The sequence below is a fragment of the Zootoca vivipara genome, chromosome 1 (assembly GCF_965207765.1).
Source record: "Zootoca vivipara chromosome 1, rZooViv2.hap1.1, whole genome shotgun sequence".
NCBI lineage: Eukaryota > Metazoa > Chordata > Lepidosauria > Squamata > Lacertidae > Zootoca > Zootoca vivipara.
In genome coordinates, this window is record NC_142582.1 from 121,453,734 (window position 1) to 121,466,979 (window position 13,246).

Below are 13,246 nucleotides of genomic sequence, written 5' to 3' on the forward strand. Positions count from 1 at the left end.
CTTCCTGGTAGACCTTGCCCCAATGAGGCAGTTGAGAGAACTGAAGGTCCCCGCCTTCCCACAGTTCCCTAAGCTTCCTCCTCCCCTGGGTCCTTCCCAAGCAATCTGAGACTTTGTCACTGTGACTGTCTTTGCTCCACCCTCTTCATACTTCTTCGGGTTCTGAGACCACGGGAGAGGAGAGCTGGTTGTAGCAGGAGGGGGAGACTCCCTGGCTTCTTCAGCAGCCTGCCTCATCTCTGCCTCTGAGCCTCCCCTCCTCTCCAGTCTCTGCTTCTGCCTCTGCTTCTGGACTGCTGTCTTCCACAGCCTCTTCCTGCTCACTAAACCTTGTTACCCTCTTCAGCTTCCAACACCACTTCTCCCTCTGACCACTTCTCGTTGTCTCACCATCAATCCCCTGGCTCTCAGCTTTCTTCCCTTGGGGGTTCCCCAGCTGCCACCTTCCACCTCTCCTCTGCTTCCAGCCATACATTGTGATCATAGAGTGTCCTCTCAGAGGACAGTCCCATTGAAGCTAATACTTCTGGCCAAGTAAATCCAGTGCAAAAAAAAAGTAGGCCATGTATATATACAGTGGTACCTCAGTTTATGAACACAATTGGTTCCAGAAGTCTGTTCATAAACTGAAGCGTTCATAAACTGAAGCGAACTTTCCCATTGAAAGTAATGGAAAGTGGATTAACCCATTCAAGATGGGTCCGTGGAGTACTCAACCTGAAGCGTACTTAACCCGAAGCATGGTGTAATTGGTTCCGGAAGTCTGTTCATAAACTGAAGCATTCATAAACTGAAGCAAACTTTCCCATTGAAAGTAATGGAAAGTGAATTCATCCGTTCCAGATGGGTCTGCAGCGTTCGTAAACCGAAAATTTGTAAACTGAGGTGTTCGTAAACCGAGGTTCCACTGTACTCCAAAAATTCAGTAGCTGGCCAAGAACGTTGATAAAACCTCAGGAATAAACATTTGAAGGTTACAAATTCAAGGGTGTTGAAGAGCTAGGCAAGGGTAATAAAGGAAGGATATTTGTTTAGCCTTTGCTTGGAAACACCCATATTCAAAAGAAGTCTGAACGACGTCAATCATTTGCTTTAGAGTGTACAAAGGGACTGTAGGCACAAAATATACCTGGCGTGTGTTGCTAAAGAGGCAAAGTCACTTTCACTGCAGGCAACAGATTGGTAGAGATATAATGGGCGTCGCAATCTTATGATATCGTACGACGGTTGCATGTCGTGTGTGGAGTGTGTGCAAAGGGGAAGCAGAAATGTTTTACACAAACAAAGGCCCCATCTGCCACCCTTTAAACAGTCATGGCTTCACACAAAGAATTCTGGGGACTGTAGTTTGCATAAGATGGTGACAGTTGTCAGGAGACCCTTGATTCCCCTCACACCGAGCTAAAATTCTCAGACCGGTTTAATAATCAATTCATCTTCCCTGGGAGCTCTGGGAATTGTACCTCTGTGAGGGCAATAGGGGTCTCTAGCTTGGTCTTCCAGATTCTTTGGACGACAATTTCCATCTGAAGCTGATGGGGATTGTTGCCCATAGCATGAGGAGGGCACCAGGTTAGCAATTCTTGAGTTAAAACATCCAGAGTCAGGGGAAGTCAAGCCTCCAATGTCTCATTCTGGCTCAGAAACAAGGAAGCCATAAATGAAGTCTCAGCATTTTTGATAGTGTGAACTCTGCTCTTTTCGGCAGTCTTGGGTTGGGTTGGGGGGGCAGGGTGTGAGAAGGGATTTGTCACAGTTCCTGATATAGTAATTGTCACACTTGTCAGTCACATTAATAATCACGCTGACCAGTTCTGCGGGGCCCCAGTAGCTCAAGATAAATTTCCATTGTGGTTCTGAAAATACTCTTTTTGGCAGCAATGGAAATTTAAAGAAAACAAGGCCACATTCAAATCTCAGTAGAGATGTCTTGTAAATCTCAGAACTAATGGCCACAATAAATTAGCTATGTTTGTGAATAAGGCACAGGCAAGGCAAACTGTGATAGAATCATGTTCTTTCGGAGCTTATAAAACGGAACAGAGATATTAGGGCTCTGGAATATCTTGGCGCTTCTGCCTAGAAATATTTCATCCCTACAAGCAAGCAACAGCCTGTTCTAGTCCCTTCTCCATCCTCATGGCAGATACAAGCAGATGTCAGCGCACCATCAGCCATAATTTCCAAACAACACATGTGATCCACCTTGGTGTGAGTTTCTCCACACAGCTTATCATGGCTTAGCTGCCTCTTAACCTGTGGCTGTAGTGGGTAAAAGGTAAAGGGCCCCTGGACAATTAAGTCCAGTCAAAGGTGACTATCTCGCTTTTCAGGCTGAGGGAGCCAGTGTTTGTCCACAGACAGCTTTCTGGGTCATGTGGCCAGCATGACTAAACCGCTTCTGGTGCAACAGAGCCAGAAGCCAGAGCACACGGAAACGCTGTTTACCTTCCCGCCTATTTATCTACTTGCGCTGGTGTGCTTTCGAACTGCTAGGTTGGCAGTTGGCGGGGATTCGAACCGCCAACCTTCTAATTGGCAAGCCCAAGAGGCTTAATGGTGTAAACCACAGAGCCAATCCTGCATTGTATTAAAAGCCATTCGCTGGAGGAAAAGGGATTGTTGAGGAAGAATACTGTTACATGCAACCTCCGAGCAGTTTGAGATTCCAGGGACACCAGGCACGCTTACCAGGGTCTGTGTTACCTTTTGGACAGTGAGAAACAGCAGGGACTGTGATGTCTTTAGGCTCCATGTTTTTATTTTAATTTTAATTTTATTATTGTTATTATTGTTGTTGTTGTTATTATTATTATTATTATTATTATTGAAGGGATTCCTGAATTGCAGAGGGTTAGACTGGATGACACTTAGGGGTCTCATCCAACTCCACAGTTCTTTTGATTCTATGACCCTTGTCTAATTTCTTTAGTTTCAGTTTCTCAGGGCCTTCTCTGTAGTGGCACCTGCTCTGTGGAACACCCTCCCTTCAGATGTCAAGGAGATAAAGAACTACACAACTTTTAGACAACATCTGAAGGCAGCCCTGTATCAGGAGGTTTTTAATGCATTTTAAAGCATTGCAGTCTGCGGAAAAATGTGTTGAGATGCAAGCATAGCAGCTCACGGGCCAACACATTTTAAAAAATGATATGAAGCCTTTGAATGTTGCCTCCTAACTGGGAGGTAATGCTTCTTGCATGCGCGCCAAGGGAAAGACACTGCGTCATACCCATGTGCTGGTGACATTTGTGTGCCCCTGGAGGGCTTGTTTCGGCATAATGGTGGTAGCAATGAGCGATGCGGGACTAAGAGTCAGGCAATATGCTCTCTTATCGATCGGGTGCTTGTTCATTAAGGCAGGCTAGGGAAGCTGCAATCATGTGAGAGTCCTCCGCAAGAGATGATTAACAATCACAGCAATGCTCCTGTTTCAGCTTTGTGGGTGGAAGGAGTGAACTTGCACGCACTGATCTCAACTTAATCTCTCCCTGTTCATTTACGGTATTGATAAGAAAAAAGCAGAACATGTAATCCACAAGGCAATGTGCAAACACTAGTCAAGTGCCCAAGTGCCCCCTCGATGCCAGGTCCCATATGGGCTGCACCTGCTGTCTCCACCTCCCAATTCTCCTTAGTGCTAATCTGGCCATCCCTTGTGGCTGTTATTCTCTTTGCCTTTATGAAGTACGGTAGCTGCAAATATTCCTTATCTCCGTTTCGAGCCACCTGTCTCATATTTAGGTAAAGGTAAAGGGACCCCTGACCATTAGGTCCAGTCGCGACCGACTCTGGTATTGCGGCACTCATCTCGCATTATTGGCCGAGGGAGCCGGCGTACAGCTTCCAGGCCATGTGGCCAGCATGACAAAGCTGCTTCTAGCGAACCAGAGCAGCACACGGAAACGCCGTTTACCTTCCCGCTTGGAGCGGTACCTATTTATCTACTTGCACTTTGACGAGCTTTCGAACTGCTATGTTGGCAAGAGCTGGGACCAAGCAACGGGAGCTCACCCCATCGCGGGGATTCGAAGTGCCGACCTTCTGATCAGCAAGCCCTAGGCTCAGTGGTTTACCGTAACTCACAGCGCCACCTGCGTCCCACATTTAGGGGAACTCGAAATGCAGTTATACAATGAGCTTCTTCCAAATTCTTACAAACAATGGGGCTACCGACGGTCATTATCAAAACACACACACAAGATGCAATATTCTTTATTACATGAAATGATTACCATAACACTCCAATAATGCAATCATAATACTGTAGGTTGAATCCTCTGCAGTGTATTTCAATATATGGCAGAAGCATTTCAACACAAAAGCTTCCATTGGTAGCCTAATATTACGTTGAAGAAATGAAACAGGACAAATCTGAAATAAATGAAATGACAATATTAACTGGTCAGCAGTTCTAGATGAAAAACAACAGTTGCCATATATGAAAGGAACGAGCCAATGGGCTTTGCCTCTGGACTATAAAACCTCAGAAGAGGAGGGCAAAACCATTCACTGCAAACCTCTGTAGTAAAGAGCAAGTAGATTTTGAAAACCTTCGTTCCCTGAATGTTCAAATACTGTGGAGGGATAGTAATGGGCCAGAAAAAATGTGTCAGCAACAATAATACTTAATGGACTGTAAGTCCACAAAAATGAGTTGTTAGTTTTTGCTTTTGGTCGCATAAACAGAGAATTGAATTCAGAAAAAATGAGAGGTCAATGGTAGAGAAGGTTGTTCCCTTTGTCCTTGCACCAGATCAGTTGAGACTAATCTATCTATTGCATCAACAAATTCATGTGATAGACGGTTGCAAAGCTAGTTAAATGTTTTATTGCCTGTGTTTTGTACATAAGTTAATGTTGTTATGATCCATAGTTAAGACAGTAGGATCTGTTGACCATGTCAATTCCAGGCTTGGGGGGCAGGAACAGGGGCTGGCAGTGGGCCCCCTCCTTTGCCTGTGCCACCTTCATTTGGATTTACTCAGTGATCGTGTTGCTCCTGCAAGCAGTGCCAGGAAGCTGCCATTTTAATGCCCTGGACATAGTGACACTGTAGGGAAATAGAATAGCATGCCCCCACTGGAGATTCATAGCTAGAGCAAGAGTATATGTTCCCTTTGTATATATGAATACAAAGAAGCCAAAGTGACCTGTGAATGGGATACAAATTTATTTGATGCATAAAACATACAACTTAAAAGGTTCAACTTAAAATGATAGCTTCATAAAATGAATGCCATAGCCGCAACAGTCAGTAATGCCTGCCTGCAACAATGCGCAATGGTAAACTCAATGCATGCCAATATATTTATCAATTAGGAAGTGGTAGTGGCATATACAGGACGCGGGTGGCGCTGTGGGTTAAACCACAGAGCCTAGGGCTTGCCGATCAGAAGGTCGGCAGTTCGAATCCCCGCGATGGGGTGAGCTCCCGTTGCTCAGTCCCAGCTCCTGCCAACCTAGCAGTTCGAAAGCACATCAAAGTGCAAGTAGATAAATAGGTACCACTCCAGCGGGAAGGCAAATGGCGTGTCCGTGCACTGCTCTGGTTCACCAGAAGCGGCTTAGTCATGCTGGCCACATGACCCAGAAGCTGTACGCCGGCTCCCTCGTCCAGTAAAGTGAGATGAGCGCCGCAACCCCAGAGTCGTCTGCAACTGGACCTAATGGTCAGGGGTCACCTTTACCTTGTGGCATATATACTATGCATGAACCAGCTGTAGAGGACAATAGGGTAGCAGCTTCCCATGGCTGTGGCTTATCAGGAAGTGGAGGGGTAGGAGCAAAGCAGGGGCAAGGTTGACGCAGTCCAAGCACCAGATACACTTTGCCAGTGCATTTACACCACGCCAGCCTAATGGCCATTGCGCACAGGTGAACATTATCATCGCATTACACCATCCACTATTGTGAGCCAGATATCTTCCATAGCCAATAGTCAATGCATTTTGACTAAAATGTCTTCTTCAATGACAAATTGAAGAAGAACACTAGGGGAACAATTGAATTCTGAACACTATCTTGAGCATGAATCCAGACGGTCTAATCAGACAGCCCTGGTGAAATCCCCCCACAGATTCTTCCTTCAGACAAGAAATACCATCAGGACAAGCGTCATCTTAAATATGGACTATTGTAGCTATGGTATTACCGTACTTGATGTGCACCCTTTTTTTGGCCAAACGACGCTGTGAAAATCAGGGTGCATGTCAGATTTGATGGCACATTAGATTCGTGTAATACGGTACTTTGATAAAGCTCTCATTCTAAGTTGGACATCTTTTGCATCTCATTCACAGGCCACCTTTCCCTCACTGGGAGAACCCCTTCCCACCATGCCTCAGAGTATAATGTGGGGAGATTAAAATGGTGGCCGCCTGGTCATGTGGTCCTAAATGCTGAGGGTGGGTGGGTGGGATTAAAGGGAGGACTGGCGACAGAGGGTTATATATTTGAAGTTAATGTCTTCAGAGCCAATAGTGATTGGTGCCCAATGGAATTGGCAAGGCAGAAGCCAGCAGTAGACAGATCCAGAGGCAGGTGGACCCAGATCTAGTTTTTGCCACCATCCTGCTCCCGGCTCATTGGCAACATTGAGAGTAAGGAGGAGGAGGAGGCTGGCAGGCAATGCTACCCCCTGGATTGGTTGTATGCTAGACAGGAGACAGGTGGGGACTAACTGGGGGTAAACAGAGGTTGGTGGGGCAGTGTCTCATTTTCTCTAATGAACCAGCCTCCCCTGTTCAGATCCCCTAAATGCTTTGCTCACCCTGAAAGCCATGCTAGCAGGAGCAGTTGCCTCCTCGCACAATGTCAATAGTGCATAGTTATTTTCATAGAGTCAAGCATATCTCTTTCCATGAAAACATGCCTGGGAGTTTCCCCCCCCCCCTGCCGCCAACGGCCCTGTCACGGGAAAATGTCATATCCCACCATCATCTCTGCAGGGAATGCGAGGTAAGCAATCAAATCGCTTGAGGTGTAAATGTAGAAAACATTGGTACTGCCGTTCTTCCACCAAGCGAGTCCCCAGAGACAAGTGAGCGTTCCTGTGGAACAAGGACAGCAACCTCCACTCTCTGCTATTATCCTCTGATCTGTAGGCAACTTGCTTTGCCTCAGGGGCCCATCCCACTTACAAATTAGGAGCGGAATCCTGGGGCACCAGGGTTACTATGGCAACCAGGTTCTTAAAGTAACTAGAGCCAGCCATTTTACAAACACACACACACAAACTATAGCAGTGCTGAGATTCTCTCATACCTATGCTATTAAGAAATAGCAATAGAGTTTTCTCTAGAGCAAGGTCTCTGCACCACAAATTCTGGATTTCCGGTCTTTCTGCCAAGTTGCAATTTCTCCTGCTCATGGGTGGAGAAGCCACAGTCATGCATGATTGTTCTTGCTAACAGCATCAGACCGCATAAATAGTGGGTAGTTATGGGAACAGCAGAATCAGTTAAGAGGGTTGCAGTTACGTCTGCATCCATTCTCTGTATTCTTTGCAGCAGGAATGAGGAACTACAGCTCCCATCAATTGCCATGCTGCTTGATGGGAATTGGAGTCCATGTGGAAGGTCAGACGTCCCCCACCCCTGCTTTGCAACGACCCTGGCCAGGGCTGTTATTCACACAGCAAAGAGGCAGAGCAATTGAACTGAAATGCTTCAGTTGAGCTGCTAAATCTAGTTCAGTGATGGGGAGCCTTTTCCAATCTGATGGCCACCTTAACTTCTGGGCAACCTTCCAGGCAGGGCTGGCCCTACCTTGAGGCAGAATGAGGTAGCTGCCTCAGGCAGCAAATTCTGAAAGGTGGAAAGTGTCTAGAAAGGTGTGCCATGAGTCCTGCTCTGCAGCTGCTTAGCTGACTTGCTGTCCTAGCATGGCTGGTGCATCAATGAGATAACCTGAAGCAACCCATCATGCTCCTCCTACCACACCAGGTTATGGGCCCAGATTTGGGGTGGGGGGAAAGTGTCAACTGCACATCTTGCCCCAGGCACCGAAAGGTCTCATTTTGTATGGCAATAGGCCTTGCATTTTCCTTACAGATACTGGTAGGTGTGCAGGGTCCACTCACACAGTTGCCAAACATGGGGCTGCTAGGGAACAAACCAGAGTGAAAGTGTGACTTCAGTTCCTGACTTGCTCACTAAGCAAGTTACAGTTCCTTGACTTCAGGCATCACAGGGAACTGTGGTTAGTTAGTTCACAATCAAAAGGGTAAAATTCCAATCTTCTTCTGACATGAGAAAGACTGGAGGAAGAACCTCCTTCCTGTCAGATCTGGACCAAGCCCCTGACTATGGGCATTGGACCTTGTGTTGTAAAATGTGGACAACCCCACTATTGCCTGACTTCCAGTGGGTGATTTCAGTGGAAGCAAGGATTTATCACATTATGGTCCTGTTAGATGAACAGCCATACAGAGACAGAGTAAATAAATACTCCTACTCAGCTATATTAGTATAAAAAAACAACAGCATTTCAAATGTGTTATAAATATGCAACACCAGATGGCGCTATAGAGCACAACACTTTTCCATGTGATTTTCCATAGGGTTTTTTCTTCTTCTTTTGTTATGATGATTTAATTCAGGCATCCCCAAACTGCGGCCCTCCAGATGTTTTGGCCTACAACTCCCATGAACCCTAGCTAACAGGACCAGTGGTTGGGGAAGATGGGAATTGTAGTCCAAAACACCTGGAGGGCCGAAGTTTGGGGATGCCTGATTTAATTCATGACTTATTTATAGCGTGTTTCCCCCCCCCCCATGTGTAGATCCACCCCTAGATTGCTAGATATCACCGTGATGATCACTAAACAACTGAACATATAGTAAGACACTGGTAGCAAAACATTGATTGATGGGATCGATTTTTCTCTGTCTCTTCCATTTATTACCTTGCATGAAAAAATGGATCTTAATGAAAGAAGCCACGAAATAAGTGTTGGCGGTGGAGGAAGAAGGGAACGTGCTGACTGCACGAAGTTTCAGGACATAAAAAAATTATTTGGCCGTTCTGCTTCATTAAATTTTAACTTTAGGAAATTAAGTTGGAGGCACACACTCAATAAACATAAATCAAAGTGCTAGCGTATCATTACACTGGAATGACAGAGAACAATGTCTTAATTTGGAATCAAGTGGAACAGCTCCGTTGACTTGCTATGCTGTCTACCAGCTCCTGCAGAATATTATTTTTGCCGCAACAGTGGAAAGAGCTCTTGAGACTTGAACCGGACTCTCAGAGTCTAAAGCAACCAAACTAGCCACCAAACCCTGGGCAAAGTCATGTCCCTCTTTATGCAGGCTGCCTGCTCATACCCCACGGCACTTCAAGAATCAGGGAGAGGGGTGTGTGGCCATAGGAAAGCCCACAGGGCCAGATGGAGAACCCTAGAGGGCCACAATTGATCCTTAGGCTTGAGGTTCCTCATCCCTGTGGAAATGTTTAGATATAGAAGCTGGGGTGTGGGCAGAGGAAGACAACAGGTCCAGATCCATGTTTACAATCCCGACGGCAGAGCCAGGGGCATAGTTCCAGCCCCATATGTTGCTTGGCGTCCCTGCTGAGCAATCTTTGCCTGAAAAGCAACTTGCCGTTGATCTCAGCCATGTGGTTCCTCCACCTAAAACGTTTCTCAAGCCAGGATGAGAAGAAGCCACAGGCAAGTGCCCTCTCCCACCCCACAACTGTAAGATGCCTCCACCACCCTAGACCTACAGCATCTCTTCCCCCCCCCACTCCCTGCTGCCTTTGTCTCGCTGCAGTCTGTTTTGCCTCGTCCCCCTTTTTTGGCAGGAAGTGACTCTGACAGCTGGCAAATCCTGGTGGATTGGTCCAGGCCCAGAAACTAGGTGATGCTAAGAAGGAAACATAAGAAATAAATGAACGGCACGCATTTTTTTGCCCAGCTTCAACCTGCTCGCTCCCATTAGCCACAGCTGACCCGAGTTTATCTGAATATAAAACCAGCTACAGATGGCATCCTCAGCTGCAACCTGAGATCTGTGTAATTGTCACTTTTTTAGTGGATCAATGGCCCATCTAACCGCCAGGGTATCATCTAACCAGCAGATGCTCTGGAGGAAGCCATGTGTAATTGCGTTAGGCTATGTCTCTGGGAGGTGGGCTTGGCTTCCTGGCTCCAGCTGGCAAGAGACATCTATTCCCTTGAGGGTGAAGGATCAATAACCATTGTCTTTTCTGAGCTGACTAATATGATGCAAATGCTGTTTTTGTCTAATCCTTTTAAACCCCATCTCTTCTTTCTTCATTGTCTCTGAGGAAGCATAAGACTGTCATCCCCCCCCCCCAGTCCTATTCATGGGTGGTGCTTTTAAAGCAGGCATGTCCAACAGGTAGATCGTGATCTACCGGTAGATCACTGGACGTCTGCAGTAGATCACTGGTAGTTCACTGGCTCCCCTCAAAGAAGCTGAACAACTGTGGCTCCCCTAAAAAAAGCTCAACATTTTACCTCCTCCCTGAAAAAACTCAACAACATTGACCAAACCCCCCCCCCAAAATGGACCTTCCTCCTTCCTAAAAAAAAGCTAAACAACTTTGACCTGAACCCCAAAAAAGGGGGGTAGATCACTGCCAGTTTTTAACTCTGTGAGTAGATCACAGTCTCTTGGGAGTTGGCCACCCCTGTTTTAAAGGAATATCCTCTAAGTAAGAGCGATATAAAAGACAAGAATGACTACAAACCTGTTGCTGTTTTCTTCTTCTTACCTATTGAATTGTAGAATTTTAGAGTTGGAAGGGTCATCTAGTCCAACCCCCTGCCATGAAGGTATTTCAACTAAATCATACATGACAGATGGCCACCCAACCTCTGCTTATAAACCTACAAGGAAGGAGAGTCCACCACCTCTTGTAGGAGTCTGTCTGCTATGGATTGGCTGAATGCAGAAGAGTGGGGGGGCACCAGCTGGGGAACCCCCAAGGGAAGAAGGCTCAGAACCAGAGAACTGGTGGTAGGAGGACGATGAGTGGTCAGAGGGAGCAGACGAGGAGGAGGAGATGTCAAAAGCTGAAGAAGTAACAGGGTTTGGTGAGCAGGAAGAAGCTGGGGCAGAGAGCAGTCCTGATTCAGAGGCTGGAGAGGAGGGGAGCCGGGAGACACAGAGCTTCTGAAGAGCCCAGGGTGTCTCCCCCTCCTGCTGCAAGCTGCTCTCCTACCCACTGTGATCTCCTAGAACATGCAGAGAAGTGAAAAGGGCAGAGGAGAGACTGTTTGTGCAGAGACACAGTCTCTGATTGCTTGGAGAGAGAGAAACCCCGCAGAGGGGACTGTGGGAAGGCAGGGACATTCCATCCTTGCAATTGCCTCATTGGGGCAATACCTGCCAGGAAGAGTTGTTGGGATCACTAGCCTGTGCTTGGCCAAACAGCTTGTTAGAGTTTTCTCATTATTATAATGAAAAGTATAGTACCTTAGTTTCCGCCCTCTCTCAATCTGCGCATCGTTCCCTTTTTCATTAGGGTGTTTTCATTTCTGATGTTCAGCCATTTGGCATCGTATCTGATGTCCTCAAGTTCACTTGCTCAAATAAGGGTTAGGAAAAATTAATTCTGATGCTGTGCTGGGCCCCAGATTAACAAACATTATGTTGGAGATGTTTCAGTCCCTGTGTTGTGCCTCCTGCTCAGGGTATCACTTGACAAAGAGTTCCCAAAATGCGCTCCAAATCTCTTGGAAGCTTGCTTTTCTAACATAGATTATGAATTTCCCCCGCTAGTTGAGGGAGATCTTGTGTCCATTTTTCTGCATTTGGTGGAGCCTAGGGACATGGGTCTAAACCACAAAGCCTAGGGCTTGCCGATCAGAAGGTCAGTGGTTCGAATCCCCACGACGGGGTGAGCTCCCATTGTTCGGTCCCAGCTCCTGCCCACCTAGCAGTTCAAAAGCACATCAAAGTGCAAGTAGATAAATAGGTACTGCTCCAGTGGAAAGGTAAACAGTGTTTCTGTGCGCTGCTCTGGTTCACCAGACGCGGCTTAGTCATGCTGGCCACATGACCCAGAAGCTGTCTGTGGACAAATGCCAGCTCCCTCGGCCTATAGAGTGAGATGAGCGCCGCAACCCCAGAGTCATCCGTGACTGGACCTAACAGTCAGGGGTACCTTTACCTTTACCTTCAGTAGCACCTTAAAGACCAACTAAGTTTTTAAATAAAAACTTAGTTGGTCTTTAAGGTGCTACTGAAGGAATTTTTTTATTTTACTTCGACCCAGACCAACACGGCTACCTACCTATTTACCTTTACCTTTAGGCTTCCCAAAGTTGGAGGATTTTTATTTTTACTTTTTAAAGGACCAGATTGTCTCCTCTGGAAATAAGAGTTTCATGCCTTGGTGTCAATCTTCAGAGTTCAGTGGACAGACGTCCCATGACTTTATGGAAGCCTGCAGTTAAATTATCATTAACGTAAGTGGCGTTAGGACTGCTGTCTCAAGAGAGCTCAAGGACACAGCTGGGAGTGAGAGAGAGGTGGAGGGGATTAAAGTGGCTCAGAGTGAAGATCTGATGATTGGAAGAACAGAGCTGGGGGAAGAGGAGCCCTCAAAGCAGATGTCAGAGGGAAATGAGAACATAAGAGGCTGCTGGAGCAGGCCCAATGGCCCAGCTAGTCCAGCACCATGTTCTCACAGTGGCCAAACAGTTGCCTGTGGGAAACCAGCAAGCAGAATACAAGCACAAGGCCATGCTCCCCTCGTGTGGTTTCCAGCAATTCAGAAACATTGCTGCTCTAAATGTGGAGACGGAGCCTTGTCACCATGGCTAGTAGCCATCGATAGCCCTCTCCTCCATGAATTTGTCTAACCCTCTTTTGAAGCTGTCTAGGTGGTGGCCATCACTGCCTCCTGCGGCAGCGAGTTCCATAGTTTATCTCTGCCCTATGTGAAGAAGTAACTCTCCTAGATATTTCTGGTCTGTTGATCATAATAAACCAATGAAATCACCTTACATTAGCAGGTGCCAAGCACTGCAACTTGGATGATCGAAACAAGAACAGAGGGCGTGGGTTCCATTGAGGATGTCAGCAGAAAGGCCCCAATGGCCAATGACCAATCTAGGCCAGCAGCTTGGCCAATCAGATGCATTCAGAAGGCCTACAGACCATCTCACCCTCTCATTAATCTGTCCCCCCCCCCTCTACAATCTTGTTCCATATCCCTTTGCCTTCCGAGGCTCAACTGGCCAGGATGCAATTACCATAGCAACATA